The sequence below is a fragment of the Triturus cristatus genome, chromosome 1_2 (genome assembly GCF_964204655.1).
Source record: "Triturus cristatus chromosome 1_2, aTriCri1.1, whole genome shotgun sequence".
Taxonomy (NCBI): Eukaryota; Metazoa; Chordata; class Amphibia; order Caudata; family Salamandridae; genus Triturus; species Triturus cristatus.
In genome coordinates, this window is record NC_140580.1 from 963,323,705 (window position 1) to 963,348,985 (window position 25,281).

General features: G+C 44.5%; 1 protein-coding gene across 3 annotated transcripts in view; it reads left to right on the forward strand.

Annotated features, from left to right (window-relative positions):
* LOC146868458 (uncharacterized) overlaps positions 1-25,281 on the forward strand; it is a 443,450-nt gene that overhangs the window by 249,621 nt on the left and 168,548 nt on the right. The window contains exon 1 of one of the 3 annotated variants that reach the window (XM_085610226.1): positions 5,661-5,677. The exons of the other annotated variants lie outside the window; for them this stretch is intronic. The gene's annotated coding sequence lies outside the window, so the exon portion shown is untranslated. Of the gene's footprint in view, positions 1-5,660; positions 5,678-25,281 lie in introns of those variants that run through there. 3 annotated transcript variants of the gene reach the window in all.

Consider the following 25,281-nt stretch of genomic DNA (forward strand, 5'->3'; position numbering starts at 1 on the left):
TTTGATCTACAACGCCACCTATACCCATGTAGGGTGTCAGACCACTTTACATCACACATATTACACAGAGGCAATCAATCATATGTATGTAAAACACTGTTTTGGAATTGTTAGATAAGACAAAGGACTACAAGGTGTAGGAGTCACATGCCAATCATACTAGTAGGCAGTATAATTTAATAGTGATTGGTCTGGAGAAACACAAACTATGAATTTAGAATGTAATATCATGGTTGGGGGTTCGCTTTAATAACCAGAATTGATTTCTATCCAAATGAACCCTTTTTGAAACTTTGGGATATTCAAAGACTGGGGAAATAACCATAATGTTCTAGTTTATGCCTTGCAGTTTGCATGCAGCTCTAAGATGACAGTTAATAGCTCACTGTTCTATGTTAAGATTTTTGACTTATAAACTGCAAGTAACAAAAGGATCTTACTGACAAAAGCAGTAACCCACTGACCTATTTACATTATGTGCACTTTGTGATCTGCATGGTACATGTTCTATGCAGCAAGCACATTAACCCTCTGCGCTTACTTTTCAGGAGTAAAACTTCCACTTGACAAAACTCCATCTCTCGCTAAGAGGAACATTAATCAATGGAGTTATTATGACATTTTTATTGTTGCCGAAAATTGCTGGAGGCCAGGAAGGAGGCAGCAAGTGCTTTTAAAAACGTAATATACTTGCATACATGACGCCCCCACCCAAAGTCAGCGGCCGGTGCAATCGTACCGGTCGCACTGCCCTAGAGCCAGCCCTTTTCAAGGGTCCTGTGGCCTCAGTGGCAGGGTCACTGCTGCTTTAAGGTGTGCGGTTTCATAGGCCTGCCCACAAGACTGGAGGTGAACTTCAGTATGGATTGTGGTAGACAGGCCTTCAAGTTAATCCACACTTGCCACCACTATGGTCCACCTGCTGGTGCTAAGACACCAGGGCTTCTATAGTCTAGCAGGACCTTCTAAGGTCTAGCACAGGAATGATCTCCCTCAAGAGAGTGGTCTGGGAGACTGGTCATGACGGCTGAACCTGGTTCCCCAGTCCCATATTCGTCAGCTCTGACGATAGTGCCACATCCCCCCCCCACCCCCACCCCCCGAACACCGTACTGCCCCACTGGGAGAAACTCGCACTGCCCTTCAACTACAACCCAATTGTGCCTCGCTATAAACCCCTGGATGTGACACAATTCAAAATTAGGACTAATTAAGAGTAATATTCTGCCTAAAAAAAAGCAACAACATGGTGTAAAAAGCAAACACTCATAGGGAATGCAAGATTAAGTAACACATATGAAATGTAGGAAGGAACAACCTGGTTACCTTAACGCTTTTGCACTTATTATTCAGATATCAGTAAGTGCTTTTGCCAGAAAAGTTAAAGCCATGACTACAGGGCCCTAAAGGGACCAGTTTCAATGCCTATTGCTTATATCCTTACAAATCATAAGCAGTATGGTTTAAAAAGACCACATCCGTGAACACAGAGCCACGGTACGCATTTTATTTTCCAATCAACCAGGTATTGCAGTACCTCCAGGAATGGTGCACTTCCCCACCCTGGGAAAACAATGTTGATCAAAGAAAGAAGAGAAAATAAAAGTAGCGCTTCACTGGCAAACTCTGTAAAGTAGCGTTAATGTGTTTTGGGTGTGAAACAAATCAATCTGGCCACTTTGTGACCCACCCTGTCTTGCTTCATTTAGTTATTTTTCACATTTTGAAACTTTTATTTCTCTCCATCCTAAGGCTGCACTTTGCAATAGAAACATTTCCCAAAAAAGAAATTTCCAGCAAAGTGTTTTTCTTTTTTGGTCAATTTCATGTAGGACCAAATAAATGAAAAGAGAGGAAAGAGGGAGTAATGGCTACAAGGCCCAGGAAAGGGGGCCCCCACCTAGGCCTTACAGCTGGCTCCAGCACTGCGAGGCCCAGGAAAGGGAGGCCCCCCTCCCCTGGGCCTTGAAGCAGTAGGAGGCATTTTGCACTACACTCCCTAGTTCTACAGTTCTACATACAATTTAAATGCGCATTCACATCAAAGCAATATTTGCTATGTGTGAAGCAAAGATTACAAAAGCCAGTTTATCTGGTTGTTCCCTCCTCCCCTCACCCACGTCTCCTTACCTTTGTCTGGCTGCTCCTGTAAACAAAGGGGCCTTCTGTCACCTAGCAACAAAATGCCGAAAGGGCGCCTAGAATGGTCCGTACTTAAGAGAGGCGCTACCTCGCACCTGACACTGAGCCATCATAATTTTCTGGCCCAGCTGCTGTACCAGCCCCATTGTGTTTGCTCTTTCCTCCCCACCTCTGCACCCCCAGGAATGCCACCACACTTGGTCTAACTGTGAAAGTGTGGCCTTTCACAGTGAAGCGGGCCCCCCTGTTTCTCAGCTGAGCACGAGGCCCTGGGCAGCTGCCCACACTGCCCATCCCTAGCGCCGGCCCTGGCCAGGAGACTCTGGACTTGTCTGTACTGCTGCAGGGTCTTCAGGGCTGTGGGTGGCATCACAGCTCAGCGTTTGCCTGACCCATGCAGCAGTAGAGGAGATCAGACAATTCTTCCCATGGACAGACACAAGCCTACCATTCATTCTTATGGTTTCCCTTGAACGTTCCATTGTCAAAATGTGTGTTTCATGGTTTAACAATCCTGTAAAGTTCTTTGTGTTGAGAGGCGTGAAGATTACCCACGGGAAGCCAAATCTGCCCCCATCTGCTACAAGAGTTCACTGTTATCCTGGGTGAATGTGCCTTTGACTCAGTGAGACTCGATTACAGAACTACCATAACAATTGAACCAGTATCTAATAAATTTGAATTTCCTTAGCAGGATTGGAGTATGGCTGCTGGTAAAGTTCAAATTATCAGTGGTGGGGCATGTCTGGTCTGGCTGTGTCTTCTGCAGTCCATGATAATCAAAGGTTTAGGCTGTAATACAACAAACTGTTTTGTGGTAAACCCTTAGAGCTTCGTACTGGCTGAATCGAGCTTCTCCAGGATAAGACTGTGGTTCACTACCTGTGTCCACTTCTTGAGGAGCCACATATGTAGGACAGCCAAGGCGCTTTGATTTCTAGATGCACCCGTGGCGATGGCCTTGAAAGCAGTTTATTCCCTTGAATTAAGGTCTCTTATTTATGCTTCTTGGTTCTCTGTGGCTAAACTTGCACTTCGACTGATAATTGGTATTTTGTTGACATCTAATTTTTTTTGCTTTCTGAGGTTGCGCCGAGTCCTGAGGGGGATTGCCTTGGGTGCCTGCCAAATTTAACTAGTCCGGAGATTGCAAGATGCCAGCCCGAGGGGGTAACCTGATCATGTTTACAACGATGTACTAGTTTGTGTTAGAAAAACAAAATCTGATGTAAGGAGCAAATACTGGCCATTCCAATGCCTCCCTGGGCACCACAAGTATTTCAGCCAGTACTTGGGAGTGGGATTTTAAGCATCTGCATTATTGTGCATGATGTTTAAAGTTTGGAGTATCCTTACCTGTTCTAGCCTGACAGCCTTAGAATGGTCTTCCTTCCCAAAATCTTTGCCTGTTTGCCTCATATTTTTGCTGATTTCTTTTTGTTGGCCGTAGGACTCTAGCACTGATTAGTAGTAGTAGTAAAATGCTCAAAGGAGATGTGCTCTCTCCCCTAACCATGGTTTGTTTGATATAGCCACAATTGGCATACTTAATTTCCTTATAAGTTCCTAGTAAAAGTGCATTATATGTGCCTAGGGCATGTAAAGTAAATGTGACTAGTAGTACTGCAGCACTGCTTGTGCCACCCACTCAAGTAGCCTTTAAACATATCTTAGTCAGTGCAAAACCTATGTGTGCAGTTTACACTGCCATGTTGACTTGCCATATAAAATCCCTTGCTGAGCCATATCCCCCCCTTTTATTACATATGCGTCACCCTTGCAAGAGGCCCTAGGCAGCCCACAGGGCAGGGTGCTATGTAATTAAAAGGTAGGACATGTGCTTTTACGTTTTACATGTCCTGGTAGTGAAAAAGTCCCAAAGTCATTTTTCAGTACAGTGAGGCCTACCCCTCTCATTGAATAACATTGAGGATTCACAAATTAAGCTGTAATTCCTGATTAGGTAGATCTGTCTTGTTTTATACCTATGGATTTGTAATGATACATCCTCTTTAATGGTAACTTCAAATTTATTATTACAACTTTGAATGTGGCACTTTTAGAAAGGTGGCATTTTCCTGCTCTTAGCCCTTTTGTGCCTGCAGGCTGTCTCTGAACAGTCTTAGGTGGGTGACAGCTGGTCTTTGTGTATCCCCTCTAGGCAGCCACACACAAGGTGTGACTTGGTGTATCTTCCTGGGTGGGTGGGAGGGAGGAGATGGGCACAGCCTCACACTTACATCTGAATAGGCTGTGTCCTATCCATATACTCCCCTGTTGTGAGTCTGGAGCCAGGGCAGGAAGGGAGGACCTATGTGCACTTCAAAGGCCCTTCTTTGAAGCCTTCCCACATCAAAGGCACAACTAGGTATAAGTACTGGATCTCTGACACCACTGTGATAGTACAATTCTGGACCTGAAACTACTCTGCTAGGAAGAACTGCTGTGCTAACTTACTGTCACTCTGCTGGACTGCTGTCTTGGAAGACTGCTGCCCTGCTGTGTTCACCTGCTTGACTTCTGTTCTCTCTGACTGGACATATACTGGACCTCCATCACTTGAACGCAGAGTGACCCCATGGCTAGGTGACTAGCCTCCTGATCTGAAGTCTCAGGGACATAAAAGACTTGCACCCCTGCTCCTAAACCTGGACCATTGGAAGCGGGCCCAAGGTACTTGCTCCAGTGAAACTGATGCATCCTCTGCTGTGAGAGCAGAATCAGTGCATTGTCGCTGTTGCAGCAACAGAACCGGTGCATTGCACTCGCAACTATCCCATTTCCAATGGAACTGCCACTTCAGAATCAACACATCGCCACCACTGCATGGAGAATATTGACGCATCCCCCTCTACTGTGTGGAGAAACCTGTATCATTGTATTCAGAACTGTTGCATCAGGAACCAGTGTATTGTCTTCTGGACCGTCACATTGCGGAACCAGCCCATTGTCTTCAAAAGCAGAGCATCGCTATTGTTGCATGGAGAAAACTGCGGGATTTACACCGTCACATTGCTTTGCTGCAATCTGCATCTTCACTGCAACCAGGATCGATGTACTTTTGTTCATTGAATCTTGCGGGGTCCCTGTATCCAGCGTGCACCCCAGCGCGGTCGACCTGAAATTTTGACTTTGTGTCCATCTGGCACAACCAGATATCCCAAATAGTCTCTTGTTGAAATATGACTACTTGATATTCTCTCCTTAAGAGTCCCTCATTGGGTCCTTATTTCTGCATCTGTGATGGGGACCAGTATCAAATGTGTCCCTTCCCCCACATTAAGAATCCCCTGTGCACAGTACATGACCCAATACAGAATCTAATAGACTTCTGTATGACTCCAGAAAATGGGCTGTTGACACCTCACTGTAGCTCCACCCATACCCAGGTTTAGAGATGGAGGCTGGGGCCAGCCACGGGTGGGTGGAGCTTTGAAAGAAGTAAATAGCACAGGTGCAGTTGCCTCATTTGCAAAGGGGAAGACATCTTCACAAGACATTTGCAGCAACAAAGGATCTCTGCAGAAGCAAAGGGGTAGGTGTCTCCGCGAGGCGTAGATCCCAGGGTGCTCACCAGGATGAAGGGAACCGAGGCACCTTTCAGTCAATAAGTTTCATTCTGGGAGGCTAGGCAATCACTCGGCACGCTTAATTACTGTGTTTAGGTTCATTGGGTTCTGGTTTACTGCATTACTCTGTTTACTGTTGGTATTGACTGTGTATTTAGGGTTGCTGAAATTAATTCTGTTTTTATAATAGGCTGTGTATTTTATTCTCCTGTTTGACATAGCAAATGTTGTTTTGAGTAGCAAGAGAGGGAAGCTTTTCCCATGTACCTTGTCGACATGGAGCCGGTGCATACACAACTCATTCTATTGTGGCATTTAATTAGTGTTTTGTACTGCTGACGAGGTCACAGAGTGCTCCGATATCAATCTGGTCCCTGCCTCCCTTTCAGAGTGCATGGTTGACTGGGTGTTGTATGTAGTGTGGCCAATATGGGAGGTGCTGCGGAAGGTGATTGACGTTCAAAGATGTGGTTCAAACAAGGTGTGGCTGACGTCACTGTGCATACGTATTAGAAGTTGTGGAAAGTGTGACAATCGACACCGCTCTGAATATCTGATTTTTGTTTTTGCAGTGTTCAACATCCAGAAGTTGAGACCATCATAGAGAGCACAGTGATGTGAATATGTAGGGTCTCCCAGATATAATGCTATAAAGAACACACCTAGAAGTGCTAATGCAGGGGATTTCAACCGCTTCTGTAACATGAGCAACTTAAATTCACTGGAAATCATCCCAAGCTACTAATTGTATTAGTGTTGTAATAGTGACCACATCAGATGAGACGTTAGTGGCCACAACAGCAGTCATCACCTCAGTTCATCAGACAGGGTTGACCGTAGTAATGCAGAAAAGCCTTTGTCAATGTTGAATACCTATATGTGGGTAATGCATAATAGCCACAGCTGCAGTGCCCCTGTCACCAAGGTAAGTGTTAGTAGTAAGCCTTCCCAATGCTGCATGATTTTTCACTCAAATATCCGCATTAAAAATATTCTGCAAATTCAACTATTTCGTTCCAAAGTTCATCGTATGAGTTCCAAAAACACACAAAGTTTCATCTCCAATACACACTTTTCAATTCAGGTGTACTTGTAGATCACTTCAACCAAGCAAAAGCTTATAATATTGTAGGTGGAGCTGCATGCAGGAGAGGTACCTACAGGTTGCTGTAGAGCCACCAGTAGCTCACAAGCTACTCATTAGAGAAGCCTGAGCTAATAGCTCCACATGTAGAGGGGCTTTTAAACAACCAAAGTATATGCTCTAAGGGTCCACCTGGAAGAGACAGGAATCAGAGTTTAGATGCACTGTTAAACATCCAGGGTTATATTTCGAGTAAGTACGTCAAGAAGTAACAGGGTCAATTCGTGGAAGTACTGTCAAACCATCTCAAGGTATATGGTACGCAAGGTCCACCCAGAAGTGGCAGAGGCATAACACCTGGAAGCACTGTCCTGAAACCAGGCATAGTGCTGCACAAGGTTCACCCAGGTGCAACAGTGGCACTATATGTGGAGGCACTGTTAACCACGGGATAAAGCCATCCAAGGTCCACTCAGAAGAGGCAGTGACACAATGTGTGGAGGTACAGTTATACCATATCGTGGCAGCTGATTCCCTCTGAAACTAAGGGGCACTCATTTTTTTGACTTTGTATCAACTGCATTTTCCCTCAGTCTTGAGCCTTCTGTAATCCACATTTTTCTATTAACATTAAATAAGCTTTTATACTCCATTAACGTAATCAGTTGCCCCTATTGCATTTAATGTACAGGTGCAGTTTTCTTCTTGTTTATGTATCACTCCTGATCAGAACGCAAATTTGATTTACATTTTGATTTTTTCTTAAAGTTAATTATACGGAGAAAAAAAAAGAAATATATATATATATGATCCTGCAGTTTCTTGGACATTACCACCATATGGGGTCAGTGCAAGTACACAGTTGCAGGACCCGTTTACATGTCAAAAAAGCGATGAGAGCCCCAGAAAGACTTGCCCACCACAAGTTCCAATTCCTACAACAGATTTATTGCGGCATCGTGTTTCACCCCCTCGGGGGCTTCATCATGGTCAGAATACATTTCCACTGTGCCACATCACCTTTAGAGAAAGGGGAATCATGTGACAGCTTAGACATAGTAAAATTTAAAATACTTACAGGCAGAATGTCGATCATAACCAGAGTAGAAAATACTTCATATTGTTATTGTCGTAAAAAAGAAGCGAAAAAAACATTGAATATATTACACATTATTACATTCCAAATGTATGTGCATCGTAATTATGTGAAGAAGGGGAGAAGCATGTGTGATAAGTTACAATGTGAGCCAAGACACACATATTGCTAAATCAGGTGCTGGTCACACGGAGCTGCCTAAAACATGCCAGTGCTTTTTGCCTCCCGGTGTTATGTAAAGGAAAAACATAACACACATAAAAGCATTTTGTTGTATGAAAAAAAACTCCTGTGCCCTCTGTTTTTATACGTTGCCTAAAGTGCACATAAACAAGGAAGAACCACCTGGCAGATAAATCATTTCTGCAAATGGCAGTCTCTTAGGACAAGCATCCATTTATTTGGATTGTTCCTGCTGTCTTACTACTTGGCTCTTCCCTCATATTGTAGGGACAGCACAGACCTCACCAGCAAGATCTCCAATATACCCTGGCAACAAATTACACCTTGATCATCTTGGATGTTGTATCCCTTTACACTTGCATGGTCACAGTTTGGGTATTTAGGCTTGTCGACCCTTTTTTGGGGGGCAGACCTTTACATAAATTTGACCATTCTTTGATGCCACTTGAAAGTTAAGATTCTGCTTGGAAAATAACCTCTTTATATTCAATGATGTATGGTATCGCCAGCTAGTTGGGACTGCCATGGGAAGTTGTTTTGCTCCAAGTTATGCTTGCAACTTCATAGAATGGAGGGAGGAGAAACTTGCGTGGGTGGATACTAATGAGAGATGGACCAAACATATTGTATTTTGGAGCAGATGTATAGATAATTTGTTCATCCTCTGTGAAGGTCCAAAATATGTACTACATCAGTTTCTGACACATATTTCTCGAAATGATCTGAATCTGAGTTTTACACATAGGATCCATGATAAAGAATTGACTTTCCTTGATGTCTCTGTCAAGGTAGTGAACAAAAAAATACAGCCCATTAGGAAAGAGTATTGATCAAGCAGGAAACCATCACCCCAATAAATTCAAGTGGAGCATTGCTCAACTGCTGCACCAACCTAGCTCACAGAGAGACAGAGGGTTGCATGATAACCACAACCAGCAGGAAAAGACAATGGCCTAGGGGATCCCACCCCCTGTGGCCACTTATTTAAATAAAGGGGATGGGGGGCCCCGTGGCCGCCCTTCCTCGAGCCTTGTTAGGATGCAGGGACCCCACTGCCCAGGGCCACCCTTTTAAATAAAGAGGAGGGGGCGCATGTGGCCCCCTCCCCTGACTGATTTTGGCCCCAGAGATCCTATTCCTGAGGCCCGGTATTCTTTTAAGGGTGAGGGGACCAAGTAGCCCCCTCCCAGGATGATTTCAGCCCCTGGGACCCCATCCTCTAGGGCCCAGTGTAATTCTCATGAAGAGAATGGCACATGACCCCCCCCCCCCTCCCTGGGCTGACTTTAGCCTCCGTGACCCTATCCCGGAGGCCAAGTTTAGTAGGGGAGGGGGATGTAACCCCCCTCCTCAGGCCAAAATCGGCCCTGGGGAACTCATCCTCTGGCAATATTTACATGGGGAGGGACACGGGTCTCCCATCCCCTGGGCCCCAGCATAAATCTGTTAGGTAGGGGTACATGCAGGCCCCCTCACTGGGCTGGTTTTTATCCCGGGGATCCCATCCCCGGGTCTCGGTAACATTCTACAAGAGGAGCGGGGCACGTGTCCTCCCCTCCCTGGGCCAGTTTTGGCCCTGGGATTACCGTCCGTCAGTGCCTGCAAACATTCTGCAAGGTGTGGGGTCTTGGGAACCCCTCCCGATTTTGGCCCCTGGGACTTTATCCCCCAGGTCTTGATGTAAATTTGAGGGGGTAGGGGAGCACAGCCCCCCCGGGCTTAATTTGGCCCAGAGACCCCATCCCCTGGAGCCTTATTTTCAAGGGGAGGAGGGCACATGTCCCCTCCCCCCCCTTCACTGGGGTATTTCGGACCCAGGGACCTCATCCTCCAGTGACATTTTGGATAACATTTTGTAGGGATGGCACAAAGCCCCCCCTACCCAGGCCGATTTCGGCCCCAGGGACCCCATCCCTCAGGGCCCTCCAACATTATGCATGGTCACCCACTACCATACTGTCGTTGGGGCTGGAGGGAGAAACCCAGGGCCCCTGCATCCCCAGCCTGCTTCCTGCATCCAGCAGCTGGCAACATTGCTCCCCCGGAGGGAGCAGTTAATAATGCTGCTCCCAGCGGGGGAGCAATATTTAGATCGGTTTCCCTGCCTGCATCACTGTGTGCAGGGAATATCCTTCCAATACCCAAACATCACTTGCCACATTAAAAAAAAAAAAGTGCTCTGTGCTGGCCTGTTGTGGTCAAGTTGACAAAATAGAGTATCCAGTCCAATTTTATTAACTAACACGCAATAGCATTCACACACTTGCAAGCTTTAACCACTATTAACATGGAACGAGGGCTAAAATGAGATTTTAAGTCCTCTGCAGCATCAGCATCCTATATCTGTTCCTCAATCACTTCACCTTTTAAATCTTATTCTAAAATAATCCTAATAAAATAATCTAGAACACTCTATATGATTTGCAATACTTTATTACAGCTGCAAATACTTCAATCATATTTCAAATGTTAAAAACAAAGAAAAAATACAAACTCTGGTTTTCCAAACTGATGTAATTAAGGTAGAAATGACGCTTCTCTTTCCATTTATTTGTGTATAACATAAAAACAGCGGCTTCCCTACAGAAAATGGCAAACAAAACTCTGATGCTCAACCTTCCTTTCATTTTTCTGCCTGCTGTGAAAAGCAGGAAAACCCCTAACTCTTAGCACTCTACCCACCAAGCTGTCTGTAACACCATGAAGAAACACTATTGTTTTAGTTACCTATTTAAAATTTACTACACCACCTCATGATCAATGAACATTCCAATCACCATATAATGATTGGTGACAGTCGGAATATGCCTATCTGCCCTGTGTATTTGTCACTCTATCATTCCTCTCCGCCTCTTCTTCTTTCTTGTTGTCTATCCAGGCTATTTTTTTGAAGAGTTAATCTTGTTAACCTTATTAGAGTGTTATCTTTTTACCATTCTTCAGAAAGTTCTTCCAAAACATTATCAATTTGATTTATGCAATGAGATCTTCAAGGCATACAAAGAGAAAGTGCTTTTCATCAGCCACTTGAAAGCTCTAAAGCTGCTTCGAAATTGAGTCACCATCCACATCTTGGCTGGCTGAAGCAATTTCAACAAGGGATCTCAAAGCCACAACATAGGATGGAGTATGCATCACTGGCTGATGTTACCACTACCTACACTTATTGCGCAGCATCTTCCCTTACCTCCCTATTTCCGCCCGGAGAACTTTGGTTCAGGCCATCGTAATAAGCAGACTGGATTATGGCAACGCCCTGTTGGCAAACGTCAGTGAAAGGCTGATCTCTAAACTTCTGGTGGTTCAAAATATGGCAGCCAGGCTTGTGCTCAACTGCCCTTCTGGAACTTCTTCGGCACCTTTGCTGCAAGAACTACACTGGTTGCCCGTGAAGAAATGCTCTTATTTTAACATCTGCTGTCTCATGTATAATGCCTTAAAGGGCAAAGGCCCACTTTACCTTCAGAAAAGAATAAAAGTGTATGCTCCCTGCCGTAATGCGAAAGCCCTGTTGTGGGTTCCTCGCATTCGCTTAACACGCAGTGGTGGAAAGGCTTTTTCCTATCTCGCCCCCGTGTACTGGAACAAGCTTCCTGTTCATGTGCATACATGCCCGTATTACTGTAAATTTAGGAAACAACTCAAAGTCCACTTATTTTAATCACCCTCATCGACTCCTGTTTTTGTTCCGCAACAGCGCCGATATGCCCTAGTGTGATCTGTGTGCTATATCAAGTCAAATTAACAAAACATAACATAACATGCAACTCTAAGCAGCCCATGATCCCAGTCGTAAGGTAATTGCTGCAAGTGTGCTAGATTCCAGCTGTCTACCAGAGGCTTGGCATTCTTTGTTTTGTTTCTTTATGAATTTGACCCAATGACGCAAACACAGACCTTCTCGCGACAATGTTGTCTTCTTGCCTCATTAATCCGACACTCTGTTTGCTCAGAGGCAAGTTCAGTCTATGAAGCTTCAACCTCTGTTATTGTGAAAACAAATTCAATAAAGTTTATTTCATATGTAGTAATATGTTGCAATTTTAGGATTCTTCCATAAATTGAGAGGTACAAACTCCTATTGATCAAGTGGAATATGTGCAGCGCACCAGAAGGGAGGTCGTCGTAATTGCAAATTGGAAATCAGAACTAGTTTGTATCTTTATGGAATTCCCCTTCATTTTAATTTGTTGCATAATTTCCACACCCTCACAAATAGACATACCTTGTTAATATTTTTCAGGTGTATGGTTCAGTGCTTTTTTTTTTTTTTTAAATAAGTGTAGGGTGCTGTCTGTGCTGCCAAGTTCGGGAGTTGCTGCATGCAATTGCTACCTAGTCTTGATTCTGCCCATGGACGTCATTTAAGGGTCACCAGGGGTCAGAGCTGCAACCCCTGGCTTAGCCCTTTGTTTCACCTAGCACTGCCTTTGCGACCCCTGGCTTTAGAAGTAGCAAATTTAGTAGCCGTCAATCTTCCCTCCGGCAGCCAGCAGCCACAGGTTACTGATCAACCGTGGCCATCTAGAAAATAGTCATCCATTCACACTAACTCTGAGAGTCTAACAGCCCAGATCTTCTATCCTTCAGCCTGAAGCGATCTCTCTTCCCCCTATTGGTGCCTGACATTACTCCTCACTTTGGTACTGATGAAGACCCCGCCCTCAAGGTGCAAAGTTTCCAGTTTCATATAGGGGTCGAAACGTCTACAATAACTGTTTCAATTGTCAAACATAGATGACAGAGATTCTATATCTGCATCTAAATAACAATGTTATGATTCGTTATACATGTGCGTACCATACATTTGACTGGATAGGTTGTAAATATGGACTGTTGATGTATATATGCGCACTACCTTCCCGTTTCACACCACTTTTAACAAATCCTTCCCATGCACTATCCACTCCCCCTTGCTGTGCACCTTTTTACTCAAATATGCTCACTGTTTAATTGAAATGTGCTCTATGATTTGATTTAATCCTGCTATGTGATGAAATAAAATCACAACCATTGTTGGCATAATTTAATGGTGGTGTCTTATACTTTTGTGAGATAACAAAGAGCTTTTCCTGTGTTTCTATATCATGCGAATATTTTCCACTGTGACATTTATTTATGTACTAGGAACACAGGGGCAGCTGGGGCTCTACTCACTTTATTTTCAGTTAATTTATCACACTAATAGTGAATAAATAAATAGTGTAATAAAAATGGAGTATAAGAAGTGTGTTTGTATGAGAGAGTATATGTTTGAATGTGTGTGTATGTGTAAGCATGTGTGTGTGAGTGAACGTGGAGGTCAAAGGGTGTGTGATGTCATTTCCGCTACCCCTGGCATTTGCGTTAATTTTCGTCCATGATTCTGCTTGACACCCTTCACTTCCTGTCTCTGTTTCACTACTGCAAGTTCTATTTTAACCCGTTGTCATTGTTTTCCTATCTTTGGTGTCCTGCTTCCTCCTCCCTTTTCTGCCTTTCACTCTTTATTGTTCTGGGTAAAAGTCTAATAATTAATAATTAGCCCTGGGCTGCACACATGAGTGCTAGTACCCACCTCCAGTAACCACTGGTACAAATTAAGCACTGGCTGGGTGTTTTCCCTTTCTCTTTATTTTTGATCCAAAGTAATTTTGCTTTCTCTCCTTGTTTTCCGCCTCTAATTGCCCCAAAACGTATTTTGGTGTTTAATCCTCATTATCCAGTTTTTCTAAGTTGTCAACTCCAATTTTAATTTGACTTTTTTCACACAAAGCTCTCGACTTCTGACTTGCCCTTATTGATATTCATTAGTGCTTTTAGCTTAAAGTTTCTTTAGTTTCTTATTGACCTTTGAAATTTAATATTTCAAAGGCTCAACTCTCCTTCTGCCCCTTAGCATTATAACTCTTTAATGAAGATACAGTATATCTTCAATGTGGCCCATCTTTGAGTTAAATACTTTTTCCTTAACTTTGGCATCAACCTATAAAGTTCTCAATCGTGACTTCTGATTGATCTCTGACAACAGACATGATTGTTTGAGTCGCTCCTTGGAGGGGTATATTTTTGTTTCTAGCATTCCGCATAGGTTGACTTGGAGCTGTAGTAATGTTTTTTTCAATGGCGAGGAGGAAAGTTAATCATAAGCCACTTGAAAGGACGAAACAGGGTTTTCATGCACTTGTGCAGATATGGCATTTAACTCGGAGAACTCTTCCAGGAGGCAAATCTCGTCCCCATCAACTTCCGGTGACCCAGGGCGTCCAATGTTGATTGTTACAGCTTGATGATTCCTACATCTGGGAGCCCCTTGGTAACTGCTACATACTGGGGTGCATTTATGCTTGTTAATGTGCTTCACTGCACTGATGGTTGTGACAGCTTGGGCCTATTGATGATCGCTACATCTTTGGGTCCTATGATACTTGTTACAGCTGCTTGGCATCTAATGATGATTGTTACACCTGCTTGGGACAATCAATGATTGTTAAAATCATGGAGCCATTGATGCTTGTATTTGGAGCCACTGATGCAAGTATTTGGAGCCATTGATGCTTGTATTTGGAGCCATTGATGCTTGTATTTGGAGCCATTGATGCTAGTATTTGGAGCCATTGATGCTAGTATTTGGAGCCATTGATGCTTGTATTTGGAGCCATTGATGCTGGTATTTGGAGCCATTGATGCTGGTATTTGGAGCCATTGATGCTGGTATTTGGAGCCATTGATGCTTGTATTTGGAGCCATTGATGCAAGTATTTGGAGCCATTGATGCTAGTATTTGGAGCCATTGATGCTGGTATTTGGAGCCATTGATGCTGGTATTTGGAGCCATTGATGCTGGTATTTGGAGCCATTGATGCTGGTATTTGGAGCCATTGATGCTGGTATTTGGAGCCATTGATGCTAGTACTTGGAGCCATTGATGCAAGTATTTGGAGCCATTGATGCTTGTATTTGGAGCCATTGATGCTTGTATTTGGAGCCATTGATGCTTGTATTTGGAGCCATTGATGCTTGCAGTAACTTGGGCCTATTGTTGACTGTGACATTTAGGGGCACTGTGTTGCTTGATACACCTGCTTGGGGCTCAGTGATGATTGTTACTCATGTTCAGTGATGCTTATTATTGCTTGGAGCTCACTCATTCTTGTTACAACCAGGGCCCACTTATACTTGCATAAGACTGGCGTTATTTGATGATTGTTAAAGCTGCTTGGTCTTGCTGGTTTCTGTAACAGCGTGAGACCATCAGCGCATGCTACTGCAGATTTCGGTCTGTGGAAATAAAGTCATAGACTCTCTTGGCTCCCAGATCCTAAAATCTGTGTCTTCCTTATTGTGCATGCAGCCACTATTGGATAACGCATGTGGCTATTAATGGATTTACTGCCAGTACCATTAATTCATATCATATCAGAGGCTGCATGCAAAAAAAGTGTCCTGCATATGTGTGATATTTACTTGCCTTTGGTGTGACAGGTTATATTTATTATTTACTTGATTACGTTTGATTCAATTTATCTTTTTTCATGTGAGTGGAACTGATTAGTGCACTTGACTGAATGAGACCAACAAAACACATCTACTCTATAACATATGTGTAACCCTGGTCTGGTGTGGCATAAGGGGTTGTTCTGGTGTCTAAGCATTTTAAGCAATCGGAGAAATCGAAAAGCAAAATTAGCTGTCTGCAGTGGCCTGAATGTCATGCTAAAATGCAAATCTAAATAAAAACTACAAACCGTGAAATCCGACTGATTCTACAGAAATCTTTTACAGGCCCTTTCCCAGAGAGCAAGTAGGCAGCCTTACATCGCACTCTCGACGTGGTCCAGCTGAAGGTGACATCACCAACCTGTTACTAACTTAATAAAGCGTGTTTAGTGGGAAACTCACTTTGCAGATGGTGTTTTCAGTACATGAATTTCCTACTAGAAACGTTTTTACTAGATAATTCTCTTAATTAAAAGTGGGGTTGTGAAGGGATTAGGAAAATACTTTTCTTACACTTCTTTCCAAACTGTCAAACTTTGCGACGTTTACCAGTCTTACAGAATCCTGGAACAAAATGAAGTTTTCAGATGAGAAACTGCAATTTTGCACCTTTATAACCTCAGAGCATAGCAAAGTAGTGTATGGAGTGTAGTTGAAAGGGCATTTTTCTGTTCTAACTTGACTAAATCGATCTATGTGTGTGCGCGCCTAGTCAGCATCCCTCATCAAGAAGCATGTTCTTTGCTGCACGTGATGCTGAACCCACATGTGCTGTGCTGCTTTATTAGGTCGAGTTGACTCCGCTTGAAAAGAATAGTCGCTCTGTTGTTATCCTCCACTCTACGTTGAATGTTAGTCCTGGTTCAAAATATAGCTTACTTTATTTGGGCATGGAGTGGCCCGCTTCAAGTGCTTGCTTTTACATGCCTGTGTAGAAGCCGAGTGAGTGGAGACATGCATGTTGGACAATTCACTCACCACTACGATGAACTGCTGAGGAGAGTGCAGGTCCACAGGTGATTTGCCCTTGCTCTCTAATGCTCCTGTCCGGGCCACACAGAGTCTTTGCGTAGAACATCTGAATACAGGGCCGGCCCTTTAACCTGGCACATCCAGGCGTTTGCTGCAGCAGCACCATCCTTTAATGGAAGAACACCAGTCCATTTCAGATTGGTTGTTTTATTGTCTGGGTGACTCTTTGTGGGAACGTGCACGAGGCTGCTGTGCAGATTCTTGTGTGCTGACACCGAGACTCATGTCTGTAGCCCACTTACAGCCGTCAGCCTGCTGTCCCTAAATGACTAAAATCAGCCTCGTGGGTTTTATTGGAAAGTTAATGGGTCGAGATGCATCCCTGGCTGTTATCACATAATTACAATCACCTCTAAAAAAACAATATACAAGCGGCACATTGTATTTACTTGGCGAGAATGCAAAAAGTGCATTTGGTAAATGTGCGAACCGTTGTACATTGGGGTTAGTTTTAAAATATGTTCATTGTCATTGCGTTCAAAGTTAACTTTTCTTTTAGAAGTAAAGAGGTAAATGTGGTTTATATAATTTAAACAAATGGATATGGCCCTGGGTGTGTGTTGTGTGCGTACAGACATGCTGGAAGTGGTCCTGACTGGGTGTAATTGGGCATTTCCGCTCAAGGCAGTAAAACTCTCATCACCCCCGACGGAATGCCTTGCACTAGATGCACCGGCTGCGATGGGACTTCCATGTTGGGTACCAGGTGCCTGCTCTAAATTCATCATGTGTCACTTGTTGCTACAGCCAGGACTGTGACGTCGTGGGAGGTTTGTGGCGTCTTGCCACCTGCCCCGCTCTTTCCAGAGTCGCCAGAGCAGGCATTGTCTGCTTGTACATGTTCACGGCGAGGCAGGGAATGCCACCTGGGAGTAGGGGTGGCGCTTATGCTCGAGCTACCTTGAAATGTGTCACAGATCTATATTTTTATTCTGCACGAGGGGCCCCGCATGACATTTGCCTCCCTGCACCGCAAACCGTTCTGACCGTCCTGGTCTATCTTCTTCACGCGCAGACAAGCTGAGCAGTACTAGAGTGGAAAAAAGCGCCACCTTACCAGACTCCTAAAGTGTAAGGACCCAAAGCCATCCCCACTGCCCTGGAAATAAACACATATCCCTGAATTTGGCAGCCAGGCGTTCCCGAATAGGCCGAAACGGGCCGCCCTGGCATCGGCTCTGCCTCTGCAATTGTCTTTTTTCTTTGCCAAAGTCTCAGACACCGACGGGCCTTGCATGCGGAGAGCGTCTTTGGAGATTTGCATCTGCCCCGATGCCCTCCTCCCACGGGGGCTGGGAAATAGATTTAAACACCCTCGCCAGTGCACAGAGAAGTGCATTGATACTGGGTAACAAGCCTGTCCCCTGGCTGCGCCACCGTCGCCCGGGTCACCCAGCCGTCCTCCTGCTCTCGTGTGAGCACCACGGCCCTGGTAGTTCCCATCCACGGCTCTGCTCTCTGTACAAAGGCCTTTTTATGCTCACTCTCACACTTCCGGTGGCGCTGTCTTTGTTGTGAGAGCCAGTACTGATTATACCGAGCCTGCCCTGGTGGCCCCCTGCTATCCTGGAGCGCAGCCAGGCTCGGCTCTTAGAGTACACTATGCAGACTAGCGGGGAACACGAGCCTATGAATGAAGGCTGGATTAACACGAGAGGGCAGACACCAGGGGGCGCTCTCTCGCTACCAACTCCACAGCGAGCATCCTCTGTGCGCCGGAATGTGACCCACGGGGAAATTGTAACAGTGGCTCGCGATATATCGCAGCGTGCCCGGAAGCGAGGGCGGCGCGAGCTGTGCAGTACGAGTTCCTTCTCAGCACGTACACGACTGGACACTATCGCAGTGTAGAGCATTGCCTTGGTACGTGTAAGTACGACTTTTTCTTTACTAAAAAACATAACTGAACTAAAAATTAAACAACCTGAATCTGACTTTCCTCATCGAACCCAAAGCCTTCCCCAGCCAACCTTTATCACCTACCACATGTGGATGTTTTTGTTTTCATATGAAGTCACATGTTCTAAATTCATTTTAGTGCAGTTCTCTGCTCAGTATAAACGTATTTTTTATGGTTTAAATCTTTTTATTATTTTAGCAACCAGGTACAATAACCGTCCCACCTACATGCACTGGCCAGTGGGGATCAACAAAACATGAGAGAGTAACCAAGAGGGAATGGGAAAGAGACATTTGGAAGTGCGGGAGTTTATAGGGGAAGGTAATGATGGGTCACAACCTGAAAGAAGTGGGGTACCAGACACAAAGCAAAACAGGGTGGGGCGAGAGCGAGTGAGGACGACATGCCATTGCCAGGCTCAGATAGGGACATGATCAGGGTGTGTCAGGTGGAGGACACGCAGGTACGTCGGGCAAGTCAGTTCTCTAAATTTGTCTGAAAGGTTCCGTATACACGGCTCCCATGTCTTATCAAACTGCGGTAACATGTTGGTCACTACTACAGTCAACTTCTCCATTCCCAATAGCACCCACAGTTTATGCTGCCAGTCCAGTCTCGTCGGCATTGCATCCGAGCCCCAGTAAGAAAGCATAAATTGCTTGGCCGCACCGAGCGCTAAGGTAATCGCGCGCCCCTTTGCAGATTTGAAGGGATATGTCAGGGAGGTTCAGAAGTCCCAGTAGGATGTAGCTAGGGAATCTGGGGAGTTGAGTGTCATATATGTCGTCCACAGCTGCTAACACCTCTGTCAAAAAGGAGCTTATTTTGGGGCAATCCCAAAGAATATGCGTAAGGGTGCCAGTCTGGCTTCAGTACCGCCCGCCAACAGTTACTGTCCCTGCCCACCTTCCACTGGGCGCCTGTGTGAAGCAACAGCAATGTGCGATTTTAGAAGCATTTCTTTGCTGCAGCTACTGTGAGCAGAAGTGAGGGCTCGGTGTAGAATATCACCTCTTTCTTTTGTGGTAATGTGCGTTCGGATTCCCCCTTCCACCGTCTGAGCAGGTGTTTTCAAGGGTGTCTGCAGTGCATTGAGGAATGTGTATATGTCGATTGTCTGAGGAGTGTGTAAGGAACCCTTTTTTAAAGGGCGTGAGAGTACTGCCTGAATGGGGAAAATCAAGGGCTGTGAAACCCGATGGCGGTATATTGCCAGCATGCGGTGGATGGGAGACCATTACACTTCTTTTTAGGTCGAGCCTTGGCAGCGCATGCGCTGCTCTGTGAGGAATGCTGTATTGAGGCAGGGACTCTCCGCCCACATTTTTCTTTGCCTTGTGTAATTGTCCACTGTGGCTGTTCATTGGGCAAAAGGCTTAGTAGTCCCTCCTTAGTACCGCCATGTTTCATTTTGTAACATCTCATGGCGACACCCCCTGATGCGAGTGATGTTACTCAGTAGGCTTTAATTACAGCCTCCGAGCACTATGTTCTCAAATAGCTTCCTTCTGCCTGCAACTCTCCTAATGATTTGTAAAAATTTTATAGCAAGGATTTGCAACACAATAGGTCTTGCATTTGCCATAGTTTAAGCTATTGGATTGTATATGACAATGCCTTTTATTTATCTGATTTAAAAACAACACATAAATAAAAGGCATTGTCATTAACAATGCCAATAGCTCAAACTCTCAAAAATGCGGCGAGACCTATTGCATTGCAAATGCTTGTTTGAGTTTGTGTACAGTTCCCATGATTTTCAAAAGAAGAAATACACATTCACACATTTAAATGTGCATTTTTACGTAGTACATAATACTGACATTCTGTGTGCTTTTAAGCACTCCTAATTTTGGCAGATAAAGGCACTGAAGCACTGTGAGATGAAGTGATGTTTTTGAGGGATAGGTTATTTCGTTTAGTGAAGAACCTGGGATTTGAGCCCAGGCACTGGCTTCACTTTTGACAATTATATGTAGTAAAGGACGTTGCCAGAATTTAAGAAAAAGGAATCTCTCAGCGAATTCTTTATAACTACACCTCAGATGGTGACACATAGTTTTAGAGAAAATTGTCAGAAAGTAATTGGAAATCCACGATATTGTACAGCATTTGGAAACGTTAGCAGAATTAATAATAGCAGTTCTTTGAAAAATATGCTGTTCGCTGCAATAACCTTTCTTTTTATTTTGCCAATGCTGAACAGCATCAGCAAAGAGAATTGCAAAGGCCTATAGGTGTACACTGGCAAAGCCAAGAGGCGAGTCATCTCCTTGGTTTGCCAATGCTTGCCAAAGTATCTATTTCTGCGAAAAAATTACAGAACATCGTGTACATCTAGGGTTTGAGAGCACCAAATGAAAATTTGCTCTTTTTGGAAATGCAAACTGGTCAAATTGGTGCATGTTCATACACACACCCAACTAACTAATCCGTACTTTAGGATAGTCTTTTGGGCTTCCATTTCTTTTAGCTTCATTTCAATGATGCAAATCACCAGGAAAGTATTGTTTGGATATAGCATACTGAGTTTAGCCTCCAAACCATCTCGAGTTGGAATTTCAAATCTTGAATATATGAATCTGAGTTTCCTAAATTCAAATGATTCCATTACTCTTCTAGCCGCAGTTGAAGTGGCACTTTGGCTAACCCTGCTATATTGTGTGCATTATACTACAAGGCACTTATATTGCATCGGCTGCATCGACCTAAGTACTACATTGCAAGATAAATATAGCTAAGTAGTCATCCAGGGTTATTGTTATTTAGACAAAGTGGAGGTAAAAATTGCTATAACTTACCTTGACGATGTAAAGATATGCAGTATACTGTTTGACATATATTTGCAGTACGATATTATTGACGTCAATTTAGGGTCATATAACATGGCCAGTGTTGAATAAAGAAATCAAGCACTGTTTCGGTCTCCTTGGCCACTTAAAATCTGGCTCATTGTTGTACAGTCCAAATTGCAGATCCTCCTTTGAGAATTAGTTCTCCATAGGCAAGACAAGAAGATCATTTGCCATGGCTGTATTTACCCTCTTAGAAATGTTTGATGCATCTCAGTGCAAGAAGCTGACATAACTCCCTGAGACTCTCCAGGTCTGTTGGATTCATGTGAAAACTTAGAAGATCAGTAAGGCCGTGGCAAGTGGCCAACTAGGTTGACATAATCTCTGGCCTCCGCTGAGCTTAGCCCACCGTATTACTAGACACCCCACCTACCTGGCGGGGACCTCATTGCCTTCTAGGCATCCACCGGTGTAGTGGTTGCACAGAAGTCAAGAAGTAGGCTGAGCAGGGACCATGTTGTTTTGGCCCTGGTCGGCAAACTGTTTTGTTTTTCCAGAAACAAATCTCCAAAGCAAAGGTTTTTTTTCAGGAAAACAAACCAATGCCCTGGACAGACACACAGACACACACAGACACACACACACACACACACACACACACGCACGCACGCACGCACGCACGCACGCACACACGCACACACGCACACACACACTCTCTCTCTCCCCCTCTCTCTCTCTCTCCCCCTCTCTCTCTCTCTCCCCCTCTCTCTCTCTCCCCCTCTCTCTCTCTCTCCCCCTCTCTCTCTCTCTCTCTCTCTCTCCCTCTCTCCCTCTCTCTCTCTCTCTCTCTCTCTCTCTCTCTCTCTCTCTCTCCCCCTCTCCCCCTCTCCCCCTCTCTCTCTCTCTCTCTCTCTTCATTTAATTAGTTCCTGAACCACCAGGCTTTTACTACGGGCCTCAGTAGAGTGGGCCTTCCAGAGGATATTGACCAATGGCCCTGTGGTGGAAATGCCAGTGGTGAAAGGTCTCTGGCGACAGAGCCTCAGCTGGTTCCAACCCCAAAAACCTTGTGCTTTCTCTCCTCCCCTAAATGAGGAACCGGAATTGTGAGTTCACCCCCACTTCACCAACCCCAAATGAGGAGTCTTTGACATGCAAAATAGACAACAAAATATAAAATATTAACCATATATACACCCATAATTTATATGACTGATTTTATATTTATAAATCCAGTAAAATTCTTTCATACCCACTACAGGAGCATGTTATTTTAATAGTGCAACTTCAGTTCACTGGCGTAAAATGATGGGGGTCCCCCATGCAAAATGTGATGAGGGGCCCATGATTCCCCTGTATTCCACAGATATTCGTTGGTGATGGGCTACGGTGTTGGGGGCCTTCCTGCACTGCAGAGCCTGTGTTATGCCCCTGATTCAGTCCTACCACATTTGGGGGTTCACATGCATGTCGAAATATTTGTAGGGAGATCTTGTTGTATACTCTATATGTTCATAGTATGCATTTTTCAGTTTAGATTTTTAGGATATAACTTCAAATGCTATTAAGTCTTCTAAAGCTGGAATTGTGATAAAATACCTGTCTCAAGGATGTGTACATTCATACATGCCAACATTTTAGAAGAGGGAAGCAGATCTTTAAAAAAAACTAATCAGGAGAATGTATTTCTCCCGTTGACCTCTATTGCCGCCAGCATCCGGTCTGTTGGCATATATGGGACTCACAAGTGTGCTGCTGCAGGTTCCGATATCAGAAATACAGATACACGTTTTTTTAGGTCTCGCTGAGTCAGAGCGCATGCGCTGCTCGGAGAGACATTTTGTAGGTGAGTTTTCAAAGTGCTGCTGGCTGGCCTAGCGCTTGCATTCATGCGAGCATGCACGCGCGCATCCGCCAGCTTTCAGCCCCATGGCTTTCCTTTGCCGCGCGCACTGCATCGCACACCACTCGCCAGCCTACTTTTGCCGTCGTGCGCGCGCCACTCGCATGGCGCGAGCGCGTGATTTTCTATAGCATTGCTAATGTTTTCTCAACGGGAGCCAGGACACCGGCCGCTGCTTTATAATAGAAGCATCTACTGATTCCAAAAATGCATCCCCCACAGGAGAAGCCTTAATCACATGCGAGCCCTGCATATTGAGGGCTTACTTAAAGGCTGGGCGACCAGCGACTCAATACTGACTTTTCTTGAAGGTTAATTTTCAACTCCAGACATCACGCCCTTTGTTTTAATGGGCAACTAGTACTCCCCATCCGGGTCGGTGTCTTCAAGCCTCTAAATATACCGACCCCGGACAAAGGCGTGTATTTGTTTACAAATCCTAAACCTAAATACAATCCTGTTGGGGGTCGGATCCCGGGGACACGCGGAATTTCCCTTTTTAAATTATTAAAAATGCTTTCCATTACGGGCGACTCGGGGCTCTGCCTCAAAACCAGTTAAAGCTCAACAAATTTAACCCGAGCCGCTTGCACTCACCTTTGTAAAGTGCACTTGCAGTCTGCTTAAACAGAGCGCAGCACCCTCAAGTGTTCAGAGACCAGTTTTCTTTAAACTCTTTCATAATGAAAATACCATGTACGTCGCGAAAGGAGCGCATAAAAATGCTCCTGCTACCCTTTGACATTCATCGAACACCTTACTGCTGCATGCCAACCCTCCCTATTCAGGCGAGAGACTACATGCAAAATTCTGATTCCTCGCTTGGCTTCAGACTCTGCAGGGACTGGTCTTGTGTGACTCCAATTATGCACTAGCTTGCTCCTGCAGGCAATTTCACAGCATTTTTGCCACACTCTCTCTGCCTGCCATAACGATTTCTTTGTGCTCTTGAGAGGTAAGGAAAAGCGTACATTTGCATTTCTGATATCCTATCCTGCAGCAGCACACTTGTAAGTCACATACATGCCAATAGACCTGATGGAAACGTCAACAGAAGTTAATGGGAGATATACATTCTTCCGATTTATTTAAAAAAATAAAAAAAAAATCTCCAGCTTTCCTCTTCCAAAATTTTTGCATGTACGCTTATTGTACTTATACATCTCAAAATAGGTGTACAATCATTCCCTCAATTACCCAATTGGAGGGTAAGAAAAGCACCCTATCTGTTGCTGCTGTAGCAGATAAAAACAAGCATTGGCATAGCCAATAGGTCTCACTTTTGGGACCTTATAAGTATTTAGTTATGCAGCACAATATCCTTTGTGCAACAACGTCAACTGTTGCATGGCTAAACACTTATAAGGTCCCAAACGCGAGACCTATTGGCTATGCCAATGCTTGTCTTCACTTGTCTGGAGGACGGAAAAAGTGCTGCGGCAGGCAGAGAGAGTGTGACAAAAACGTGGTGCACTGGCCTGCAGGAGCAGATCACTGGCAGTGCATAATCCGAGTCACTCAAGGCCAGTCCCTGCAGCTTGAAGCCTGTTGAGAAATTGGGTTTTTGCATGCAGGGTTTGGGAGGCGAGAGAATAGCCTTGGAATCGGTAGTCTCCCGTCTGAATCGGGAGGGTTGGCATGTATCTACATTGTTAAAATAGGAAGTATGTTTTGTGAAACGCTTTTAATTTGTAGAGGAACAAGCACTTGTGTTCAGCTACAGCGTAATATTATGAAACAAACTGCTGCGGTCTGTGGAAAACACGTTTTCCTGCTCACTTGGGCATGGGTAGGTCCTACTTTCTGACTGCATGCCCTAGCAGCTCGCGCTTGAAATGCTTGACAGGCCTAAATCCTGCAGTTCCTATATGCACGCGGGTGACATCCTGCACATTAATAAAAATTTAAAGTTAATATTGGCTGACAGTGTTTTAATTAATGCGATCTGCGACGTTAGAGCTTGTATAATGTAATGCTTTCTCTTATACACCTTTGTTGAACAAGGGGTTTTAGTAGCAGGTCAGTATATTGCGGTTCACTGGCGTCCCTCACGTGAGAAGCAAGATTATTTATTTGCCTGTCACAAAATCATACTGTA